A 25,943-nucleotide genomic window follows, 5' to 3' on the forward strand; every position below is an offset into this window, starting at 1 on the left:
GGAGTCAGTATATTGGATGTTGGTGACAAGCTGAAGCCAACACAAAAGCTGTTTGATTTCACTCTGCCTCAGCATAGCCAAAGTTGGTAAATAGTCCTACAAGCTATGGAATTCACCAATAAAGTACCTTATGTAGAAGTCATAGAATTGATTTTCTATAAAAACTTAGACTGGTACGTGTGTTATATGTAAGATCGCTTTATTTGAACAGGAGATATAGATTGTTTGAGGTTCCTTTACTAGGCAAATGAATGCCAGCTCCTCAATCACCAACACCTCATGTCAATGTTCTCCCAACAAGAATCTCTGCTTTTGTAGGCTGTACAAACAACTAATTTTAAGGCATACAAGTTGAGGCATCAACAACTTGTATTAATATAGTGCTCTTCATTCAGGGGTAGCATCTCAGAGCAATAATAAGACATACAGGGACAGATGTGAACAAATTGTCAGCTGGAACCCAGTAAACGTCAAGTGAAAGTTTTGCTAAGCAATGGCATGTATCCCTGTTCCGTATCCAGTCTTTGAATAACCTCACCAGCCATGCCGAATCAATTAATTATAGTAGCTTTCTTGACTGACAGATATATGTGTTCCTGGATCTTGATTCAGACCATCTTAACTTTGAAACTGTTCAGTCAATCAACGCCAACAATTCTATGTTACATGCTTCTATCCCAGTCTCAATTCCTTTGAACTGTGCCATGATTTGCCAATAAGAGGAATGGGATTTCTATGCAACACAGAAAATGGCATGACAATTGCATACTTAGAGCAATGGTGCAAATTTGGTTTATCACACATTTTCTTGCTCATTAAAATCATGCGTGTTAATCCAAGATCACGAGAATGTTTTGCCATGATACATCATTTTGTTTTCTATAATTATTTCGCTTTCTCTCCACTTTCAGACCATTTACATGTATTTACCTCTTTTAATGAGACATTCCACAAATTAGCTCTCCTTATTCTTAGAAACATGGTAGGGAATGTGTGGCATTTTGCAACCCATTCCTTGTGATGATTACAAAATACCCCAAACTTCACCCCTCTCCCAAAAAGGATCTGATCAGGCCAGTCTTCAAGTACAATTTCATTTATTTAATAAAAAACATTAGCATAACTGTCCAGTATGCTTTTAAATCAGCAAAGGGACATGCTGATCATTGGTCGGGTGATTTTGAATGTGTGAACTGGAGCAGAAATTCATGCGTGTATTGTTTAAAAAAAATAATTTCACAGCCATTGGAATTTTAACATTTTAATCCGGAATTCCACGGATGTTATGCTAAGGTGTGAAATATTTCCTTGCTCAACCCAATCCAACGTTACTAAATCTATCACATAATTATTTATTATTTGAACCAAGCACTTAGCTCTCATTTAAAATATATGAGGGAGAGACTCACTGTTTACCAATTCCTTAAAAGACAATACCTCTGTAACCTGCAACCTCTGATGGCAGTCTGATGCAACAAGCTTAACAACAAGCTGCAGTTGCAAAGGGTTTTATCATTTCTTTCAAGCTGAGTTTTCTGTCGGTCGAGGAGCAGTTACGAGAAATGTGAACTCACTGAGCTTTAGGAATATCGATCTGTTAATCAGCTTGTGCATTAATTCTGACCACAGATCAATTGGTTTCTCATCACATTTCACCATTTTAATCCGGTCCGTTGTATGCCTTCTTTCATCCCAAGTGCCTGCAACCACAGCCTTTTGTGTACATAGCATTTATTTTCCTCACACACATCAAAGCGATTGAGCTGCAGTTTACTCCATCCACACCTAAGAATTCTGCACTGGATTCTATAAACACAATTAAGAACCTTGCACATTCCCAAGGACTAATTATTTGTATGCTTTACTGTGAAAAATAATAACCCATATATGTGATATACATATATGTATGCCTATGATTTAAGTACCTCACCACAGCAGTGTTCAGAATTAGTCTTACACCAGGACCTGTATTCCCATATCACATATATGACATGCCTTTCCAAGCATAGTGAATTCTAGTCATTCCTACATTCATATGAAAGACCGTCATAGCTCATTTGTGGCCTTGAAGCTCTTACTTCAGTTATGGGTAAGGGTGTGTGAACTGTCTGCTCTCGAGCATCCCTGCCCTGAGATTCAGCTGAAACTCAAACTCAATTAAGCTGAGACGATTTAGGGTGGAAATTCCACCTGGGTTTAGATGTATTCTATTTTTTGGGTATTTCAGCTGCTGGCACTGTACTGACTTTCAATCATTGATGCTGCTTTTGGAAATCCACTGTGCTGGCTAAGGAAATAGATTTTTGATCACTGTTTTTTTTGTCTTGTAGCTTTGCTGGAAGCGAACCTCTGGCTACATAGCTTAGAAACTAAATTTGAATCCTCCTTTAACCTTTTATTACGCATACCTCAAAATATTCACTTTATCAATGTGGTCAATAAACATCTTTATACAGCATAATAAGTAACCTGAGGTTGATTTAAAGTTCAGCAGAAAAGATAAGTCCCTAAAAGTAGCACAAGTCTCCACCCAGTAGAATACTTACGTACCAAGCTGTGGTATTGCCTTTATTATTGCCTTTATTTCTATCAGAGTCAAAGCCTAAGTTCAAAATGCTGCTATTGTACTATTTGGTGTCTTTTCCAGGCCTTTTTACATAATGTGAAAAGGAATCTAACCTTCCCTTTCATGTTGTGAAATGTTAATCATAGCCATTTACTGTAAACATGACGTTAGTGTAAAAAATTCTTGCATCCCATTTGCTCTAAAGCAAATAGATTAAAAATGGATGCCTAGAGAAATTCCATTTATTTCGGATCAATGGGATACATGCAATCACTTGTGTAAATATAGTATTATCTCACTGTCTCAGCGGCAGTAATATCCAGAGTGGCTATTTCCAACTCTGCATTCAATCGTATCTAATTTAATTACTAAAAAACAAATGGTCAGATATCTTCCTAAGACATAAATGAAATATAGCTGAGCATAACTGAAGTTGACTTGGTGACGGTGTAGCATAATCCTGTTGGAATGTCATGGTGGATTCAATCACAGCCAGCGGGGAAGGCACACAGAACATTTGTTCATTATGCAAAACATTTTAGACATGTCCCTCAATAACTCCGTTGATAAAGCCACTGCCTTGTGTGTAACTGAGCCACATACTGAACATTGGAAAGTCCCAAGTTAAATTCACAGCTTGTGCTGAGATAGCACCCAAGTCAACTTGAGGAGTTATACAATTACGAGCCAGATTTTAGCTCCTGATTACTATTCTGAGGGTATGCTACATTTATAGTTCCAAATTTACGCTCAATCTGATTCTTTGATTGTTCCGTCTGTTTACCATGAAGCCACTACAAGTACATTCTTATTTTAACAGAATTAAGGTGTGACTTTCACATGTGGAAGCTTGTGCATTTATTATGTAGCTCTGTGTGAAGCCAGCTACTTTGCATCTGTCTTGTGCAGTCACAGAGTGTCTTCAGTTTCCATTCTTGGGAGCGCTCAGGCACACAGCTCAAACTGTGCTCATTATATTCCCATAAAAATAGATCATTACCACTCCAGCTTGGGTCTGTGTCCAATGTTTAGCTCAGTAAATGGGGACATATGAAGTACATATGCATAGGTCATACCTGTCAACATCCCAGTCTAAACACTGCAAAAAGTATAGAAAATATATGTACAAATAAACAAAACTCAAAATACTGCAGATGCTGGAAATCTGAAATAAAAACAGAAGTCGCTGGGAACACTCAGCAGGTCAGGCAGCGTCTATGGAGAAAGGAAAGTGGGTCAAGGTTTCGGGTCTACGACCCTTCAAACATCCGCACAACTCACAGAGGGTAAATAAGTTATGGCAGAAATAATTACGAGTCCAGATATTTTAATTATAAATAATAATCCTTGCATTTGATATAGCGCTTTTCACGTCTTCTCAACGTCTCAAAGCGCTTCACAGAATATGCTGTAAAGTGAATTGACCGTATATTTGTGGACAAAAAGCAGCAGCCAATTGTGCACAGCAGCTTCCCACAAACAATCGTGGATTGAAAATGATGAATTTATTATTGTTTTGTTTTTTTTGGAGGGATTATTATTAGGCATGTGGAGTAAGGAAACTTATCCAAGGTTTCGCCCTGCCAATTATCAATGAGTAAGACATTTTCGGAATCAGCCATGATAGCCCTAACTCTCCAGGCTATGAAAACTGTCTACTCAGGAGTAGTATTGTCAAGTGACTGGTCTGAACTGTAGTTTAGTACAAGATAATGCCTTCAGAAAAGGATAAGACAAGACTTACACTGCTAGTAATTTGGGTGAAATTTGCAGTGTGTATTAAGTAACCCATTCCTTGTGAGCACACTAGGTTTCACCCCCAGGTGTGAAATAACTATTAAATCAAGTACACATATTTAACAATAACATAACATGTAATCAGCAGAATAAAACAAAGGAGATAGAAAACAAGGATATCAGAGTGTTTGAGTAAGCATTTGGACTAAATATTGCAATTGACACATATTTGGAAAAGGTTTTGTTTGAGAGTTTGGGTAAAATGTCTCTTTTAGTGAGATGCAAAGCCACCCAGTTAATAGAATAGCAGTATCCTTCAATTTTCAATTTGCAGTGAAAATGCTAAATTTGAAAAATCATTCCACATCCTGTCAAGTCTAAAGTATTAAGATGTTATCTAAATCCAAACCAGGATAAAGCTCTGTATATATAATGCAAAGGTGGGATTTCCAGTACAAATAATTACTGCGTCAGGCTTTTCAGATTGTCTGGTGTTGGCCATACTCAGCTGGTCGATATACATTTTTATCTTTGAGTTCATTTGTTGTATTTGAAAAATGTAAAGTGCAAGCAATGTCCTGAGATTGTAGAAACCACCTCTATAATAAACACAACACACTCAACCTTTCTTGAATTTGCAAAGCATCTGACAAACACACATCATAAATTCTGGGAAGAGTAAACCAGGCTTTGCTTTTATGCAAAGCATGTGTTACACTTCCCAGTAGTTATGATGTGCGTTTGTCAGATGCTCTGCAAATTCCAGGAAAGCAATCTATGTTCCATATCCTTTGAAATGGGAACAGAGGGGAATGGGAACAGGCAGAGACCATTCAGCCCATCGAGCTGTTCCATTAGTTTACAGAATTTTGCCAGGTCTTTTAATTCCAACGCTGCATATTTTTGCCATACCCCTTAACACCTCTAACCCAAATATCTGTCTATCTTTCTAGTGAACAACCCTATTTATTCCGCCTCTTCAGCTTTCTAGGGCAGAACATTCCACATCTTCAAAACTGTCTATATGAAGAAATGCTTCCTGAGCTCAGTTCTAACTCTAAATTCTGATGTTAAGGCTCTAAATACTAGAATAGATGTTATTTCCCCCCCCTTGTAATAGATCCCTCCATCATAAGGAAGAGTTGTCCATTATCTAACCCATTATTCGTCAAATCATTTCATTATTTTAAATATATGTACTGTACATATATATATATTCAACAACTCAGGCATATGAAAATAATACAAGACTTAGGTGGCCATATGTTTGCTATTTCACATACGCTCGCTTGTTCCACTTATCCTATGTTTGATGTCAAATTTCTATCTCTACTTTGGGATTATAACGAATTCTAATAGCAAATATACTTCAAGTAACTCTGAAGGCAACCGTAGTATTACATTTTAAACTGTGAAGAATATGTGCCATTTCTACATTGGAACACTTTCGCTGAAACAAAGTTGCCTTTCATAAATCTCCCATTGTTTACAGAAAACCCATATAAACCACGTTTCTTATAGTCACTTTTACAAGCCTTCTGCATACAGCCTTGCACAGAAGGTCCAGTGTAATATGATTGAAATGCCCACTTAAGCAACAATGGTCTTGCATTTTGCTCTTGGCAGTGAATAACCGGGATCTGGCAACAAGAAATTCGCATACCTACTGTTTGGTCCATGTTCAATTACTGATGGTAGCTGCCACATTAAAATATGTAAGTCAAGTCTTGGCTGCATTCTGGCCAGAAACACAGTTGATTGTGGTTGTAAAGAATAGGGGAGTCTGTCGGGGTGAATAAGTAAGAGTTAGGCTGCAAAGGAACATTGTTGAAACTTCTGCTCCACAATTCTATTTGAACACATGGCAGAAGGCGTGCTCTGTTGAACAGAAGACACGCTGGGAAAGTAACAAGCTTCTTTTGTGACTTCATGGCTCAGAAATCTAGCCTGAGCTCAGACACTAAAGAATTAGGATGGGTTTGATGACTTACAGCACAGTAATAGTAATAGTTAATGTAATAATAATGTAATAGGTAGCAGTAATACTGTCAGATTTTATGATACAGATTAAAAAGGTGGCAAAATGTTTATGCTGTTGAGTTTAAAATCAGCAATCAACGTAATTATTGGCCTTCACTTTAGCTGGAACATAATATTCTCACATTATATTCAAGCTCACTGTATTACTTTTGTTATGAATTTGTTTCACATATCTACTACTTTGTGGGGAAAATAGTCTTCTAATCTCAACTCCATCTTGAGAATGTTTTAATTTTAAACTTATATGTCCTCTGGTTTGTTCTCACAATCTTAAATCAAATAGCCTCTTTGCATTTACTTCATTTATGCCTCTCTTCATTTTAAGACTTGGAATCATGCCCACATCAATTTTTTATTTTGACGTCCAGTTCTGCGACCTCTATTCATAGCCTAGGACTCTAAATTTCAGTGTCACTCGTTGCTCTTCTATTGATATTCAATGATGGAAAGAACAGATTAGGCTACAATGCCTTATATGGTTGTGAAATCCTTCCATATTCCTTACACCCATCACCCCAGATCTCGCCAGGCTCCACCGGCTTCCAATGGATTGACTTCAAGGTCCTCACCCTCACCTAAAAATCCCTTCATACCCTAGCACATCCCCAATTTGGTGATCTTTTCCTTCTGCGACGGTTCTCACTCTTTGATGTATGTGCAAATTTTAGTAACGCTTTTGTACTAAGTGGCCTTTGTTCTCTCCTGACCCTGTCAGTGTGAGTCCCTGCTTCAAAGGTGACTCAACCGAGTCAGAGTCACACACTCAGATTGGTATTCCCAGTTAACTCCAATGCCCAGTAAGTGGGATATCTAATACGAGTCTGTTTGCACGACCAGAACTCCGATTTAGACAGCTACTCTCTGAAGTGCTTACTCCTTTTCTTGTTTTAGAATATCACAGAGACTCGGGGATACATTCGGTAGGAACAACTGCTCTTTATTAAGACCTAGCAACCCTAGGCTACCTTGCATATAAGGAATACAACAAGTTAAGATATAACAATGGGATCAAATATAACAATCACACCTAACTATATCAATACTACATTAGTAAAATAGATTTAAACCAACCCGACAGTACAGCAATCCTGTACACGTCAATACGTACTGGATGGTGACCATTAGCTAGCGAGCACAAGGAGCGCCGAGCATTGCTTTTTATAGACGTGTGGCTGGGCCTACCATATGATGCGAATGCGAGGGCTTTTTCCCACGCTAGCGCCCACGTGTTCTTCCACGCTCAAGGCTGCTTGTTAACTGACTGACAATCAAGCGTGGGTACCTCATGTACGCTGTTTGCTAAGTCTTTTGCAAACAGCTTCTGCAACTAAATACATTTAACGAAGCAGGCCTCCCAATTTCCCATAAATAATATTATATAATTGTATATATGTATATATATATTACTAGCTCTGCAGCTACGCTTGCAAGCAGTTTAATTTAATCGGCCTTCTCTCTTTCCTCCAGCATTGATCTTCGCTTCTTTGGCATCTTTATCCCTTAAGATTAAGAAAATGTGCTGATGAACTCGTTAGTATCCCTTGTTCGCATATTTGCACACACATCGTTTTTGGAGGACTCCTGGTGGGAGGATCCTGACACACAGACGAACATTTTGTTTTTGTTAGTATAGATTTCTCTCTCTAGTAGGGTGTGTGACCTCTGTCGCTACTTTGTGGCAGAATACCATGCATACCTTTTTGGGGCCTTAATTAAAGATTTGTTTTAAATTATAGCTCATCAATGATAGGATCCCCTTCCAAAATATGCCTATGACACTCCCTCATGCAGGATCTTTCCGATGAAGTACAAATCATGTCTCTATGTCAATCGGTTATTGCGTTCTTGGCGGACACACAGACATTTTATCTTTATTAGTAGATTTATACATTACCATGGACTGCAAGAATAGTGTAACCATGACACTACCCCACTCTTCTGCTTGTGTCCTAACAAAGCAAACTCAGGCCTGCTGAATTCTCCTCCAAATACAGTCACTAAACTTTACAGTGAGTCTGTGAAGTGTTTTGACATAATCTTCCTGATGTGAAAAGCAGTATAGCAAATGGGAGAATTGTTATGTTAACTACTTTGCTAAATCCTCTGGTACTGTTATTTTTCAAAAATCTTTTTTTTTACTTTGAACTTTAATTAATATAATTCTCCATTTATAACACAATCCCACACCTATTCTTCCTTTCAGGGAATGGAACCCCGAGGTGAGAGATGTTCTTTCAGTGAGCAATAGCACACATAAATAATTCCAAGATCTTCATTGAATGGGATGCCTTATGGTTGCACCTTATCAGGAAATGAATACAATTGCAGGCACTGATAATGCACTTGGTTAAATTGATGAGCAGAGATTAAAGTCACTGAAAGAAGAAGCCATTCATCCTCTATTTATCCTGGCATAATTGTCCTGTTTGTATATTCATGGCCATTTGGGTTGTCTAATAGAAAATCATTTGAAGACTTACCTCACTAAAAGGACAATTTTCCTTTAATCTATTGAGGCCGGCAATGAAGAAAAATACGCTCATGAAAATTTACATTCCTCGATGTGCAAGACCACTTCTACCTAATTGTTAAGTGATCTATAACCCAACTCTAGTATTCCCATTTCTAAAAGCAGAATAGCCACATGGTCAGTCCTTTTGTTAATGTTCAGGCCTAATAGACTATTTTAGTTTGAATTCTGACCTTGGGGTCTAATTTATGATATTCATCACAGGAATTGTAAATTGAAAATCCTGCATTTATTGGGATGGTTATGTTTTGAACTTGGAAACCGATCTGTTTTGACTTCCAGATGGCAACTAAAGGAATATTCTGGCATTTGGCAGGAGATTCTGATATGAGGAGAGTTCCATATCCGCTACTTACAAATCTTTTTGGGACTATAATAACAAGAATACTTGGATTTAATTTATTGCCTTATCAAGTCTTCGAGATGTCTCAAAGCGCTTCACAGAATATACTGTGAAGTGAATTGACTGTATTTTTTTTGTGTGGGCGAAATGCAGCAGCCAATTGCACACAGTAGTGTCCCACAAACAGTCGTGGATTGAGTAACCAAATTATTTTTTATTTATTTTGAAGGAATTATTACCCCCGGAAAAGCGATCCACCAATCGACTCACAACTGGGATCCTACTTATTGCTGGATAAATAGAGACGTGTGGAGTAAGGAAACTTTCCAACATTTCACCCTGCCAGGAATCGAACCCAGGGCTCTCAATTGCGAAGTCAGTGCTCTACCCACTAAGCTACAGGACTGCACGATCAGATGTGCCATAACCTCACCTTCAAGTAGGTCAATGAAAATGTGGTCATTTTATTGAATGATCAATCTATTTTGTTGAAAAACACCAATCTGAAGCAACCACTCAGTTGGTGAAATTTCTCATGGTCTTAGCCGTAAGACTAATTATGTTCACTCCACTTTAGAGAATATCCTGTAAAGTGCCTTGAGACGTCCTGCTTTCGAAATGTAAGGGTTATTACTAAAACATTATTATGTTTGCTTTCCAAATTAATATTCTGCACAAAAATTCTTAAAATGAGTTTTAATTTCGGAAGCTCGAGTTTCAGCAGTTATTTAAAAGTGCAAAGTATCCCGGGCAGGACTGCATGCAGTGCGAAGAGGGAGAGAGAGAGAAAAAAAAGCAAAAACAACTGGCAATCGCCTAGGGATTAATGATGTCACTGGAGTGTGTTGTTATAGTAACAACCTCCGAGGGAGCAATAGTGCTGACGCCCTCTAATGGCTGCGGGCACTGCGTAAGACAATAACATGCAGCCCGATGTACGCTTCATCTATTAGAAGAAGGACACTAACACTGACCTCCCTTTGTGGGGGTGGAAGGGATTTCATTTCTGTTTATCGCTGACCATTAGCAAATCCTAAGGCAAGTTTCCTTACTCCGCACACCTCTGTTTACCCAGCAGTAAGTCTCAGTTTAATGCTTCTTTAATGCCAAAGGGCAACACCTTTAACAAAGCCGTGCTCTTCCAATACTGTGCTGGAGTATCAACCTAAACTATAAGTCCAGAGTCCTAAAGTGGATCTTGAATCAACAACCTTCTGATTCACAGATGAGAGCTGTCTAACTAACCCAGGTTGGAACTCCATCCAGTGCAGAATTGGAAGAATGTTGCATTGTCAGAAGTGTCATGTTTTGGAAGAGGCATGAAACCGAGGTCCCATTCACGTGGGTTAAAATTTAAATCCTATGACAGTATGTCCAGGCCAACAGTCCTCCAGGAAATTGGTCTTGCATGGCTGTGGGACCTTGCTGCGTGTAGATAGCTGCTGTATTTGCCTACAAAAATTGTTTAAGCACCTTGAGACATTTCAATTTGATAAGGTGCTATAAAATTGCAATTTGGTTTTGTTTATGCTGATCATAGGCTTCCGCAGCTCTATTCTGAGCACACAACAAATTTCTAATATGTCTATGCACAGCGCTGCCAACACAGGGGATATATCGGGGGTAATATTTATGATCAGTAAGAGTGAAATAACATCCAATCTCATTTGAGCATATGGAACTATTTATTGTTAAGAATGACGTACATGAAAATATGTTGCATTTTGAGGCATTCACCTACAAAATACACAGTCACTACCCTTGACAATAAATTCTGCGCTCTATAAATCTAATTTTGATATAGCGCCTTATGTTGAAATGTCTCAAGATGCTTAAAGCACTTCAGAGCTTTTTTTTGTAAATTTGTAGATAAATATGTTTTTGTGTTGTTGGAGCTGGAGGGGATGTGTATGGAGAGAAAGAGGCCAGGCATTAACCGTAGAGATGTGAGGATAGATAGTTATTCTACAGCTTTTGCTTGATTGCCTTCGATAGTCAGACACCATCTCCAGAGATAAATTAAGGCGAGGGTCATATCCAAGACCGAGCAGCTTTTTGTGCAAGAAGCATGTTTGATGGGCCTTTTAATTTGTTGTTCCATCTTTACTTGTTATACCACAGTGAGCATCTGTTATTACAGCCAATATCTGGCAAAAAAAANCAGAATATTGTACCCAGAAAGCCATGATAAGTAAGTCAGCACTGAAGAGAATGAAGAGCAAAACACCCATTCGACTCCATCCAACGTAACCAGTGATCATTCTTCTTTCCCAACTAGGAGCAGATCATCACAACAGTGCCATCAACCCGCCAGTAAAGCTGAGTAATGCCTCAGCAGCTTATCATGAGAATAATTGAACCTGGGCTGAGATGGTTTATAGCTTCCATATTTTTTTTTGAATATTATGCCATATTTAGTCAGGACTTTGCAGCCGAAATAATCAGATGAAGTCTTATTGAAGTTATGAAGATTCTACGGTGTATAGATAAACTGATCCCAAATGTACGAAAAACCACAGACAAAGGATCTCAGAAGAGGCAGGTGATCAAGCAGTTTGTTTAACTATCTTACACAGGAGAATACTGGATTTGGAGCAGTCTGCTCAAGGAGACCAACGTCAGTACGTTCGAAAGGCAACTGGATAGAATTTGGTGAAATAAGCGAGTTAAGAATACAAATACTATTATATGGTATTTTTCAAGCAGATACATGAAGTTATAGTATGTTGTAACATTGTCATATTGCGTTTGCTTTGAAACATTTCACAGTTTACCAAATACATTAATAAGATTTGAGCATTCTAATATTTACAGTATATCCGAGAATTGATTGGCATAATATGAAGCAAAGTCCATAAAGCTTGAATTAATTGACTATGTAGATTGTTAATGCTTTCCTACCCATTGGTCTATGGAGTTGACAGTTATGTAGTGGTTTGAACAATGCCTTTCAGTAGCTCTCAGCAGTACAGAATAGGCAACTTGTACTCATGTGGGATAACATCCGAGCGCATTACAAAATTGGGATCAGATACTGAGCGAGGAAGAATGACAATAGGCACAATCAAACATTAGGATTTGAAGGTGGGACTTGAAGACCGATAGAGAGCAATGAGACAAATAGATAGAGGAAGAGATTTCCAGAGGTTAGGGTGCAGTAGCTGAAAGCTTCCGATGGTGGCACGGAGAGGTGGTGGCACGGACAGCAAGTCCATGTTAGTCAAGAGGAGTGGACAAGCAGAATAATGGGATAGAAGAAGATCACAGACATAGGGAGCACCTTGAAATGGATCCGTTGGGAGAATAAATGCGTCATGTATAATACAATAGGGTGCTCAGCCTACATTTCCTTGAAATGTTTTGCTTGGGCTTCATGTAAACACCATACTATTTATACTGAAATGAGCTCATATGTCTAAGTGGCTGGTTTAATGCCAGGGGAAATGGATTCGTGATCTAATCCGTGTTTTTCTTTCCTATTTCCTCCAAAGTGTTTCACATTTACATTTAAATAGTAAATTTGTGGATAGATTCTGCCTCTTGACATTTAATATTCTTCCAAAATGTTTATTGCAAGTGGAATTTTTAAGCAGACATTTTATTGAACAATGTTTTCTCTCCCCACCTCCCACCCTCTCTCCCCCACTCCAACCTCTTTGCGGATTTTCTACTAATGCTGCACTGCATTGGTCCCTTAAGTGTTGTAACGCACACTTTACAATTTTACTACATTTGCTGATAATTCCTATTAAAACTAATGTAAACTAGCATATTGTGTTGAGATGTTAACCTCCATGTATGGTTGACAAGTGTTTTAAGCACATTCAGCTTTTAAAATAGGCTTTAAAATAAAATTACCTTCGTAAATCAATGGCACTAATTTTAGCCCAACACAAAAATGTTTATTTACATAATTACTCTCGTAGATGTCTGTCGTGCTTCATAATACCAGACTTTCTATAAATGTCATAAATTATCAACCAGTCCCTCTCCTCCGGATCAGTCCCTGCCTCCCTCAAAAACTGCTGTCATCATCCCCCTTCTGAAAAAACCCTCCCTAGATCCCTCAAACCCCAGCCATTAGCGCCCTATTTCTAACCTGCATTTCCCCCCAAAAGTTCTAGAACGCATTGTTGCAAACCAACTTCACGCACACCTCTCCTCCCACTCCCTCTTCAAACCCCTCCAGTCCGGTTTCTGCCCTGCCCACAGCACAGAGACTGTGCTTGTGAAAGTCACAAACGACATCCTCTCTATCTGTGACCAGGGCTCCCTCGGCCTCCTTGTCCTCCTAGAACCTCGCCACCGCGTTCAACACAGTCGATCACGCCATCCTCCTCCACCGCCTTTCCTCCGTCATCCACCTCAGTGGGACCGCACTCGCCTGGTTCGAGTCCTACCTCGCAAACCGCCAGCAGTACGTCTGCATAAACAGCTTCTCCTCCCGCTCTCAGCCGGTCACCTGCGGGGAACCCCAAGGATCCATCCTTGGCCCCCTCCTCCTTCTGATCTACATGCTCCCTCTTGGGGATGTCATCCACAGACATGGCGTACATTTCCACATGTATGCAGATGACACCCAACTCTACTTTTCCACCTCTCTTTGCGATTCCCAGTCCCCTGATGTTTGTCAGCCTGCCTGTCAGATCTCAGGGGCTGGATGAGCGCAAACTTCCTTTAGCTGAACGTTGACAAGACGGAAACCATACTCTTCAGCTCTCGTCAACGTCTAAAATCTCACGGTTCTCACCTCCTCCACCTCCCCCTAAAACTCTCCTAGGCGTCAGGTTCGACCCCCAATTATCCTTCCTCCTCCACATCCGGTCCCTCACCAGCACCGCTTTCTTCCCCCTCCAACGCATTGCCCGTCTCCACCAATACCTCTCCCCAAAAGTCACTAAAACTCTGGTCCATGCCTTTGTCACCTCCTGGCTGGACTATTCAAACGCCCTCCTCGCCGGTCTCCCATCCACTACCATCCATAAAATCCAACTCATTCAGAACTCTGCCGCCCGCATTCTCACCCGCACAAAACTCCGCTCCCCGATCACCCCAGTCCTTGTCAGACTGCACTGGCTCCCAATCCCAGAGAGGATCAATTTCAAGATCCTCACCCTCGTATTCAAGTCCCTGCACTCCTCTGCACCCCCCTACCACTCTGACCTCCTCTCCCCTCAGCACAGTACCCATTGCCTTCGTTCCTCTGGGTCTGGCCTCCTCCTTGTCCCCCGAATCCTCCGCTCCCCCCTCGGTGGCCGTGCCTTCAGCCACTATGCCCCGATTCTCTGGAACTGCCTTCCTCACTCCCTTCGTCTCGCTCCCTCCCTTCCCATTTTCAGGTCTCTGCTGAAGACCTTTCTTTACGACCGCGCCTTTGGTCACCTTCCCCCCCCCCTCCCCCTGGCTCAGTCCTGGGATCCAAAACTGTAAGAGTTTACAGATGCCGTCCGACGTGGAGGGAGTTATATAAATCCAAGTTGTTGTTGTTGTTTTATGTCAGATGCCTGATTGTTTTACAGCAGATCAAACAGGGAGAGATTTGATGCAAGTTATATTCATGTTTAGAGCTACACAGGGGGAATTTGTATTTGAAAACATTATCATAAAAGTGCACTTGCAGTTCTGCGACTGTGGGCAGGCATGTGGAGACATAAATATGAACAGAAATTTCACTTTCACTTCACGTGCGAGAGCTGCTGTTAATGAGGCAATTTAAATATTGTAATTTGTTTTGTACTTCATTTGGCCACATTCTTGAATAATAACTGTGAAGTGCACACATGATAGAAGACGATCTTAGAAGTAGGTAACCTTCTAAGTCTTCATTTTGCTGTTTTTGTAGTTGTCCGGATTTCTATCGGGTTCAGTGGGCTGGTTGCTTGCCTGAATAAAGACAAGAGTTTACTGGAAATGTCCCAGGGTCACATTGCTGACATCCACAGCTTCCTTCATAAATAACAGCACTATCAAAAGTAAGCGATGGATGCATATTTGCTCTTTCTCATTTGCTTTTGCTAATGTAAATGTTTGAGCTGTGGACTAAAGATCAAATGTAGATTGTATCCATTTGCTTGGTTAACAATAGGTCAAACCTCACCAGATGTGTGCATGCGTACACACACATACACGCAGGTATTTTCTCTTGTGTTTCACTTTCATTTTTTCCTGCACTTTACCTCCTCCTTTCCATATCTGCATGTCACCTACTGACCATTAAGGTAATCAGCACACCCTGGACTTTGCTACTGGGATTTACTCCTATTCCAGGTATCAACATGGCTCAGTGGGTAGCACTTTCTGCTCTAAGCTACAAGGTTGTGGGTTCAATCCCCACATTGGGACAGTGAACTCACAATTTACTTTGATGCTCTTGGAGAACAACAACAACTTGCATTTATATAGTGCCACTCGTGCAGAGCGAGGAGGGAGAACCAACAAGTGTGAACTCCTGATTTCACACTCCATGACAGAATCAAGACTTTCTTATACCTTTCATTATGTTCAGCCCGACAGTTACCTCAATGTTCCACGAATAGAGAACTGAGTGCTGGATGGAAACCAACCCACACTCCAGCACCTGGAGTAGGCACCTGCAGGTGGGAGATTACCAGATCATAAAATAATTTTGCATTGCTTATTAAACACAGGTTTCACAATTCCACAGCTGCCTGAACCGCAGTTGCTAAAGAAAAACTAAACAGCCATGATAAGCAAGGCATGAGAACAGCATTTATTTACCACAAACGGCTAATAGGCACCAGCTTGTATCGCTGCACTGAAAACAAATGTTCTTCAACTGTGTCTGACGACATAAGCAACCAAAGATTAGGCTCTTTTGGTTTATATTTTATCTCCAGTGTAAGCATATTGTAACGATACACGTAACAGATGTCAGCATGTAGATAAGTCAGCTTAGTATTCATTTTAAGGTACATGTAACATTTATCACAAGGAGCCAGGCAGCTCTGCTTCCTAGTGTCAATATTCTTTGGGAGATTTCGGGCAGCAAAACTAAAGCAAAATTAAAGAGATTTGAAGGCATAACAGAAAAAGCTGTTTTTTTAAAAATATTAAAAATCTGTTATAAAATGATTATTATTTCAAACAATAATCACCTTTACTTTAGAATTATTTCAGTCGCACTTTCTGAGGTCTCCAAGCCTTGTTGTTTCCCAATCTGCGCTTAATACCTTTTGGAATTTGGTAACCATGTAATCTGGAGTGATGAATTTCTGCGTGTGTCAGACATTTAGCTGACCCACCAAAAAAAATTGAATTAAACACATCTCTTTTCCCTACAAATGCCCAACTTGTACACAAGATCTGGTCAATTAACTTTCCTTCCAAAATAAAATGTAAACATAAATGCCTGAAGACTTCCAAAAGTAAACTACAAAATGCAGTTCTTTACAACCTGCAAGGATGTGTACTGAGTATCCCAGTTACTTGGAATCAATAGATAGTTTTATCAAACAGTCAACCTAGTAATGGGTTCTTTGACAGGGCTCAGTATAAACTGCAGAGAGCTCAGAAGATGTACTAGTCCCTGAAACCAGACATCATGGCTACAGCAACACAGATTACACCACAGTATCATGTGGCTCACATTTTCACTTATCTGTAGCTTGGAATTCTGGTCAGAGTAACAAAGTAACACAGAGCCAACCGTCTGATCAAATCTTACAGTTACTCACTCTGAGCGTCAGTTAACTACATTGCCATACATCAGGTTTAGAATAATGTACCGAACCCTAACACCATTAAAAGATTTTAAAGAGAGTGAAAGCTATTTTGACCTTGACACTGTAAATCAGCATGTATTAATTGTGTGCTGACAACTGGTAGAAAAGGATGGAAGCACACGGGATGTGACGTATACATGTTGACAATACATCTTCATTTTTATATCACGCAGAGTTTGTGACAGACATGATCAGAAAGATCAAAGGCTTCACATCCACACCAAATCCTTGCACCACAGAGATGATGAATCAGGTCAAAGCACAGGTCTCAAATCTTTTGACCGCATTTTTCAAAATAGTTCAGAGTTTCTTTCGTCACTCCTGTTGAGATGGCACACAATAAACAAAAATTGACAAGGATGTGTTACTAGATATGTACAGATGCTGGTAAGCTAATGGGCACAGGCGCTTATCTGTGTACGACGTTAAAAAATAGAATTGTTAAAGCACAACAGAGAGCTGAAATTTTGCTTTTGGGACCACTGACATCTACCTGAGCAGCAGGGGAATTGTGGGGGTAAAGCTGAGTAAAAGTGAACAAAGCCAACCTACTTCTACACGCCCCTGTGTGCATACCGCATGCTTGTAAATAATGGGGTCTAAGATGTGAGGATTTCAAACAGGATATTTTTATTGATTTTTTTTATTGGTAAGTCACAAATGGGTACTTTCCTCCAGTTGCTGGAAGTATGTCAAGCCAAGTGTGAGAGCCTAACTCTGACTTCAAAGCAGAGTTCTGGGTTGCGGGGGTGATAGGAGATTTTCCTGCATGACTCACATCCGGTTACCAGAACTAATTCCCATCTGCCATTAGGAGTTCTTGGTGAGAAATCCTGTTTGGAATCTCCCCATTTTCGACCCCAATGACTCAAACTGCCAGGCGTTACTCAGCAACAAATCGGTCCTGCAGTGAAGTGGAGGTTGGGGGGGGTGGGTGGGGGGTGATGGAAAAAAAAAAGGTCCTGCACTTTCCCAGCCATTAACCATCTGCCACTGCATTTCATTAGCTCGCTTGTTGTGTTGATGAAAGAGACCCAAACAAACTAACAGGCTGGAAGGAATTAGGGCTTGTTAAGGGCTTATAAGAACAAAATTCTTCCACATTGTCTGTAGCATCTGGCCTGCTAAGGACCTACCTAAAAAGTACAAGCCTCTCTTTGTTGAGTAGTCTGCAGTAAACAAGGTATTAGCACAGCCAATAGTTGCCCTAGCATTGCACGTCTTGAATGTAACTGTGAAACAAAGTGCTTTGACAAACAAAATACATGTTTATAAATTATTAGCTATCAAAGCATTCTGTTTTGTAATACAATCACAAGACTGAATACGTCAAACTGCATAGCACTGTAGGTTCCTATTAGTATTAAATGTAATTCATTGATAGCTCATTTACAATTACAATTTACATTTATATAGCGCCTTTCACGTAGGGAGGATGTCTGCTCGACATTGCTGGCTGGGCACTCAAGCTGGGGGCGGGAGTATTTACATTTAACAGGAGAAAAAAGGCTGGTTCATGTACTTTGTTGATAGGATATTTCTTGCTGGGGAGTGTGACTCACAGTCCATAATCCATGTTATTGTCACTGGAGCAGAACTTTGTGATCTCACTTAAGGGGAGTGGGGAATTCTGTATAAAATGTCTGTTCCAAGGCTATTTCCTGATCAACAATTTTTAAAGGGGAATTATCTTCACGAAAATGTGTTTGTCAATTTTTTTTATTTACAAATGCATGACATGATAATCAGTGTCTCTTGTGTGATGAAAACTACACAAGGCATTTCTGTCTTTTCTCTCGAAGAAAAGAAAAACATGTTCATTTTTATTGAAAGAACTTCCCCTTTAAAACATGAAGCCAGTTAATGTGCAGTTATCTTCTTTTACAACATTTAGGACTATATGGCAAAGCTGATGAATATGGCTCACCTTTAACCCAAGATAATATTGCTTTGAGAAAATGGGTTGCTAACAGAATGAACATTGCAAAAGGCAGAACCATAAATAAAGAACTGCCAGTATCTAAAATCAAGGCCGACACTTAACAATCAGAGACTGCACAACTTTAAGGGCATTGCTTACATTCAGCTGCAGCTCGATTAGCTGATGTTATGTGCACCCAGTTTTTCTACTGCTGATAAGGTTTGTTCAGTCACTAAAGTACTGTACTGTCCTTGATCGTTCAGACTACACTAGACGCTTTTCTGTTTACCGCAAATTAGTGAGAGCAATACAGGCTGATCCCTTGCCAGTGGAAATTTCCCCAAATGAATGATTTGCTCTGAATGCAATCGTAATAAGCTCCACTATCAATTTTTATATCCAGCTCCTCAATTAGTGACTTGTATTTATTTGTATGTTTCAGAACTGCGCTTCACTTTAACAAATTGTGTAACTGCTGGGTTTATCATCCAACCATATAAAGATGTTATGAATGATATCAGGTGATGCTGTAATATCCCCCAAGGTCACTGTCCAGCCTTACACATAAATAGTGGCCACTTGGTAAAAAGTACTGAAGGCAACTGATCACTGAGAAATCAGACCTTGTTGCCTTTGAGAGGGGAAAAGAGAAAAGTGACAACGAAAGCATGTATAGAATTAAAATAAAACCGATTTTAATAAAATATCTGAAAGTGGTGAATTTAGTAACAACAACAACAAAATTACATTTACATAGTGCCTTTCACGTCGGGAGGACGTCCCAAGGCGCTGGACAGTCAGAGTTTCGGACCCGAGCTGATGGTCGGGATTGGGGAGGGTGGAGGGCAGGGGGGGAAGCAGGGTGAGTAACAATAAGTGCAGAAAGCAATAGTAAGTTGATTTTTCCAAATCTGTGGCTTTATGCATGCTTAGAGCATAAATTTGCAGCATTTCTTGGTTTGACGATTTCAGATGGTATGTGAGTGTCCAGTCTTGGTCTGACTCAGAGAGAAAAACAGCAGCGTGATGTGCCATTTAGCAGCAGAACCTGTCAATCACTTTCAAACCAGTAACAGGAGAAATATGCACAAGGACAGACAGACAGAGAGAAAGAAAGAAACACACAAACAGAGCGATACAGATGACAATAACAACAGCTTGCATTTATATAGCGCCCCTCACCCAGTGTAGCATCCTAGACCACTCCCCAGACAGGGCAAGAGAGAGAGAGACACACACAGACAGTGAGAAAGAGATACAGAGACAGAAGGTTGGACTACTCTACCACACCCCACTACTGGTTATGTGGATGTGGCAGTCGGGTGAGGAGAGCTCAGGCTCAGATGTGTTGTCCCGTTAAGATGTGACGCTCACATGTGATGCTACAGTTGAGTGGCCTGTTTACATTCCCTGCCAGAGCTCACACGAACAGTCGCCACTTGGACAATGTACAAGAGGACAACAAGCATCCATGGTACCAAACCCCAGCAAGAGGAGGCCAGATCAGGAAGAAAGAGAGAGAGGGGGTAGATATAGGCCAGTGGGAAGAAAATCAGAAACAGAAAACAACTGGACAGTAAAAAAAATTAAAAACTAAACTTAAAAGGGATAATATTTTCACATCGTTGTTTCAGACAAAGTATGGGGTTGATTTCTTCATATTTCCTTCCTTCGTTTCTTAAATACCAAAATAAATTATTTTGATTTTGACCATAAAAGGATTTTACAGCACACCAGCAAACAATACCAGAGCCATGTTGGTCATGGAATTATTTCGCAACACTCTTGTTTTCAAACATGAGGATGTAGTTTTGTGCAGTTAGCAGGGAGCTTCTGTTTTTGTCAAGATAATGACATTTAAATATTTAACTTGCCCCACCACAGCTAACACAAACTAAACCAAACAGGACAAGAAATGCAAAACTTGATCATGGGAAGTAGATTGTAATCTGGGAAACTTAACATTCAATATAAGAGGCTGGTCCCACAGCTTAGAATCTTGTCCTTTTCACCTCTATGACCCAGATTAAAACCCAGAGTGATGGGATGAGTTTACGGTCATTGTAAGAGTCCTGAGTAATATCAGTTTGGGATAGTGACAATTCAGCGACTCTGGAGTACGAGTTCACAGCACAAAACTGCCCATAATTTAGCAGTAATTGCCTATTTCCCTCAGAGAGGCTACAGGCGTGGGCTGGTGTGAGAAAAGACTGTCTAACTGGTGCAGAGAGGGGGAAGGGGTGCTCAGTTGACTTCAGAGTTAAGGCAAATATAGAGAAAAGTATGGACTTTATTCTGCATCTGAGGTACTGATTCTGTATTGTATCGTTGAATTGTATTGTGCACTTAAAATACATGCCAAGCATTCAATAAGGTCTGTTTTACTGCATCATTATGACTGGATTCCCATAATATAAAGATAATACGTTAATCTCCAATGTAGAAAGGAATTATTAACAGAGACGTTTGTACTAAATAACAGGCAAAAACAAAAGCAAGTTTCCAAACCCTGGCAAAGGTGGTTTCGACACTACTAAACTACAACATAATTCAGAATAACTGGAAAGATATTTTCACTAAACCCACAGTCATTCAAAGGAATGGGAAAAAAGCAAGTGGTTCTACTTCTTCGGGGTCAGACACTGTTGTGAATGATTCTGCCGTACATATTCTCTGCAACACAACAGCAAGAAACTACAAATGCTGAATATACTTCATGCAAAGCGCATTGCATTGTCCCCAGTGAGCATGAATAGAACGTCTGAAGATTTGCAGACTGATGGAGCAGGCAAGGGATATGAAGCAGGCTGGTGTTTGCTGAGCTAACCCTCTCACACATTTTTGTTTCCATTTTAATTTTTAGCTTTCTAATTCAATGCTTAACGTACAGTTGAAGGTTTTATTCCTGACTTTTGTTTTTTCTCTCCTATGCATAGACTTTTTTTCCCTCACTTTTCCCTGACATTCTTTTGGTCCCTTATTTTGTTTTACTTCTTTCTTCACTGTCACTGGATTTTTAGCTGATATTTTCTCCACCGTTGTAGTGATTTATTTAGATATCTCAGGAGAACATGACATGGTTATTTCTTCCCTGGTCCTGCCTTACTCACTGCTCCATCCCCACCACCTAGCCTTCAGTCCACCTTTGGGGTCAAAGACTTGTATTTGGATTCACTTCTACTTCTTATCCCTAGGACTTGCCCAGTCTGATTCGCTTGGACTCTCTCCATATATCCTACTCTTTGGACTCAATAATCTTCTTTCTGTTCCCTGCATCACCATAAACACATCATCATAAACATCCCATAAAAATTCAAAAACAAAACTATGTTAAATGTTTTGCCAAAAAAAACACAGGGAATTAGGATTATAGTTACCTCAGTGATTGAACTGGAATCGGTTTAGTCTTGATGAACTGAATGGCCTCCTCCCATGCAGTAATTCTAGGTCAAACCTCAGATTCATTCCAACATTCCCTGCTCTGAGTTTGGGAAACTTATGTTTATTTGAGGGGCTCTGTGCCACCATTACAATCCAGCTGTGGAAAGCCAACACTGGTTGAAATTGGGTGATTTTTAAACCAATTCCAACACATTTAAGGGCAGTGATCTTAAGTTCCTGAATACCAAAGTGTTTATTTTTATATTGAGCGCAGTACAATACAATACCAACACAGCTAAAGTAATGCCACCTATTAAAACAAACACAACATTCCTGGGTTTTGACAGTTCTGATGCCAGCACCCGCAGTACTCTTATATGAATAATCATTAATCCTCCCATTTGATAAAACACCCTTTGTGTCAGCTGGATGACTCAAAGTGCTTCACAGGATTTATAGTAATCTGTGCATTTTGTAGATGAACAGAGCAGACAATTACACACACCAATATCACACAAACAGAAGTGAATGATCAATATTATCTGAGGGTAGTTGTCCAGGACACCAGAAGGAACACCCTTGAATTTTCGAATAGTGCCATGGGGTCTTTAACGTCCACCTGAACAGACAGGCAGGCCCTTGCTTTTACATCTCATCTAAAGGATGGCTCATCTTTGTACTATATAGGAGAATTCAGCCTAAACTGAGCGTGAACCCAAAACCTTCTTACCCAGAGTCGAGAGAGCAACCAGCTGAGCCAGGCTCCCAACATATGTTGTATAGGAAGTTAAAATACTGAGTCATTGAAGAATAAAACTCAAACAATGTGTTGCCGGTGTTACACAAGTAGACAGTGACTACGCTATTAGTAATGGCCACAAGATTAGCTGCATTCTTCCTGCAGTTTTCTAAATCCTAAACCTTTCAGATCTAAACTGCATGTTCCCCTGGGCAGCAACTTCTCAAGACGCCTGCTATCATGCCACACACTCCATCACTTCACTTGCAAGCTGTAAATTTTTTCATATTTCACACTGACGTAATCATGCTGTAAATTCTCTAGTGATCAGAATTAGATTTTCGAGGTCCAGACACTACTCTAGAGATGAGCAATCCAGTTTCCCAATCAGCCACTCTGCAGAGGTCACAGTCATGAATGTAAGTCAGAGACCTGGGTTTGATTCCCAGCTAGGCAAAACTTTTGGCAAGTTTTGTTACTCCACACTCCTGTTTACCTAGCAGTAAGTAGGAACCCAGTTGTTTGTCGATTAGTGGATCGCTTTTCCGGGGGTAATAATTACTTCAAAAATAATAATATGGCCACTTAATCTACGACTGCTTGTGGGACACTGTTTCCGCAATTGGCTACCTTGTTTTCCCCACAAAATGTACATTCAATTTACTTTACAGTCTATTCCGTGAAGCGCTTTGAGATATCCCGAAGACGTGATAAGGCGCTGTATCAAATGCAAGGATTATTATGATTATACCCACCCCCAGTGAATACCTTCACTGACTGCCAAGGACATTTTCAAAATGGGGTCCAGTCACTTCTGTAAAGACGTCTTGCATGACAGTGGTGACTCCTAAAGAGCCTCCTATTCCCAGGAGAATGACATTTTTTTNACAGCAATTGTGGTGCATGGGGGAAAGAGGGAATTAATTTTTTTGTTACTTCTAAGACAACCGAAACCAATGGGAATAAGCAACAGTCTCTTCTGGTTACTGCCTGGGAGGGTCCTATGCAAAGCGAATCTGGCTGGGTATGTTCAACCTAAGATCCAGTGGTCACCGGCCTATAGCTCAAAATTGTGCCTGATTCAGCAAATATTGTACCTTATATAGTCAAAAATAAATAATAATGTGAACATTATTGTTGTGCTTCACTGAGGGTTAAGACACACTGCTAGAATAGCAGAGAGGAAAGCTTTTCAATACTTGTAGAACATAACTACTATGGTAGTATGTCTGACCTTGGAGCGGGTAATGCTGACCTTCCTTGCTGAAATTAGAAAAATGTTTACACAAGTTCCCTTTGATAAGTAGAAGGATTGAACCACCTTGTTCCAAAAATATCAGTAAAATGAGTTATCATGCTCCACTAATGTTCTGTAATTCATCGAACCCAGGTTCATGCGAGTTAACAGAACACTTTAGGAAAAGGAAATTAATGTTTAAAGGCTGGCTGGGTAAACTCTGCCTGGAAACCAAATTATTTTGGTTCCCTACAGTATCACTAAACGAATATAAATTAGCATAGGATTGTTTCATTTCTCTTTTGATAGAATTATGGCAATAGGAAACAGATGTTTGAAAAATGTAAAGCACCAGGGCTTTAGTGGTGTGTAGTCAATTATTAACATAAATAACAGTATATTAATTAATACTAAGTAAAATGGTTGGTTTGGCAAACTTTTCGTGCTTCTACCTTAAATCAAGAAACCCTTCACTTAAAAAAGTTACATTTGATATCTGTATTTACACATGTCTCACACCGAACTGTGCTTGCCTACATACCATATTAATCTAGAGTCAAAGAAACACACATACTGTGCATTTTCTTTGGACAAATAAGGATGTTTTCCTACAAAACTATTATGGCGTGTAGAATTGGTCGGAAATGTCTGTCAATATATTTAGGGCTGTTTAGAGTGCCAACATTCCCCAAACATTTGATACGATGTCCAGATTAACAAGCAAAGACAAATGTCACTGTTGAACTCAATCGGCAAAGGAGTCTTTTCAAAGAAGATGTAATATGCCTCACCAATTCAGACTCACTCCTGTCACCGTCAGATCAAGTAACCCTGCTTATGAGCAACCTGTCATCTCTGCTCTGAAGAGCTTCCCTCACTGTCCATTCTTTAGAGCATCAACAGCAAAAATTCTACAACCAACTAAATAATCGGCTATTTTGTAATGCAATAACAGTGCTGAATACTCACCAAGGCATTACTGAAAAGCAAGCATAACCCAGGCACACCCTGGAATGCAAAAAGAGAAATGCATCTCGATTCTGATAGCAACTCCAAAGCAGTAACAACAATGACCTTCACTGGTGCCTTCAACACGTCCGTAGCAGATTATCACATTGCTATGCACAGCCTCTTCAACTTCTGTGTTTTTCAGTAAACCAAGTCCATGCAGGGCTAACCAGAGCAATTGTGTTTGCAATAAAAAATTGTCAACAAATTGGTTTTAGCAACAGGATTCTAAATAAAGATTCATAAATATTGAAACCTGATAATAATTGGATGTGGGTCATGCCAACCCGTAGGAATTCTGCTCTAATGAGATCTCCTTATGGGGGTGTTAAGAGCCGAGCTCCTGTAGGTCTCCATAACACACAGACGATTACCAGCAGGATTCAATATTCCAGAATCATTTCAAAATCTTGTTCCAAATACACTATCGCATTTTCAAACCTTATGGTTGAAAGTCAAACTCTTGCCAATTAAAACACAACAAAGGCTAATATTTTCTAAAACTGGAACAATGGGAAATACAACAGGGAAGCATATCTAAACTGAGACTTCCATGAGCAAGAATTGCGGTACTTCACTTCTGTTTATAAATATAAAGTGTGTTACAAAACAATTACTTTATATTACCTCAGTGTACAAATGGCCTCTTAAAAGGTGATGTTGCAGTTTGGTAAAGAAACATTTTAATGTTTATTCTGT

The 25,943-nt window shown here is 39.8% G+C and overlaps 1 long non-coding RNA gene across 4 annotated transcripts in view; it reads right to left on the minus strand.

Annotated features, from left to right (window-relative positions):
- LOC103179833 overlaps positions 1 to 25,434 on the minus strand; it is a 65,713-nt gene extending 40,279 nt beyond the window's left edge. For 2 of the 4 annotated variants that reach the window (XR_488033.2, XR_488034.2), the window contains exon 1: positions 25,206 to 25,430. This is a non-coding gene — a long non-coding RNA (uncharacterized LOC103179833). Of the gene's footprint in view, positions 1 to 25,205 lie in introns of all 4 variants that reach the window. The other 2 variants (XR_488032.2, XR_488031.2) reach the window with 2 other exon arrangements.
- Between the last annotated feature and the right edge of the window lie 509 nt (positions 25,435 to 25,943).

This window comes from Callorhinchus milii, unplaced genomic scaffold (genome assembly GCF_018977255.1).
Source record: "Callorhinchus milii isolate IMCB2004 unplaced genomic scaffold, IMCB_Cmil_1.0 Scaffold5, whole genome shotgun sequence".
In the NCBI taxonomy this organism is placed as follows: Eukaryota; Metazoa; Chordata; class Chondrichthyes; order Chimaeriformes; family Callorhinchidae; genus Callorhinchus; species Callorhinchus milii.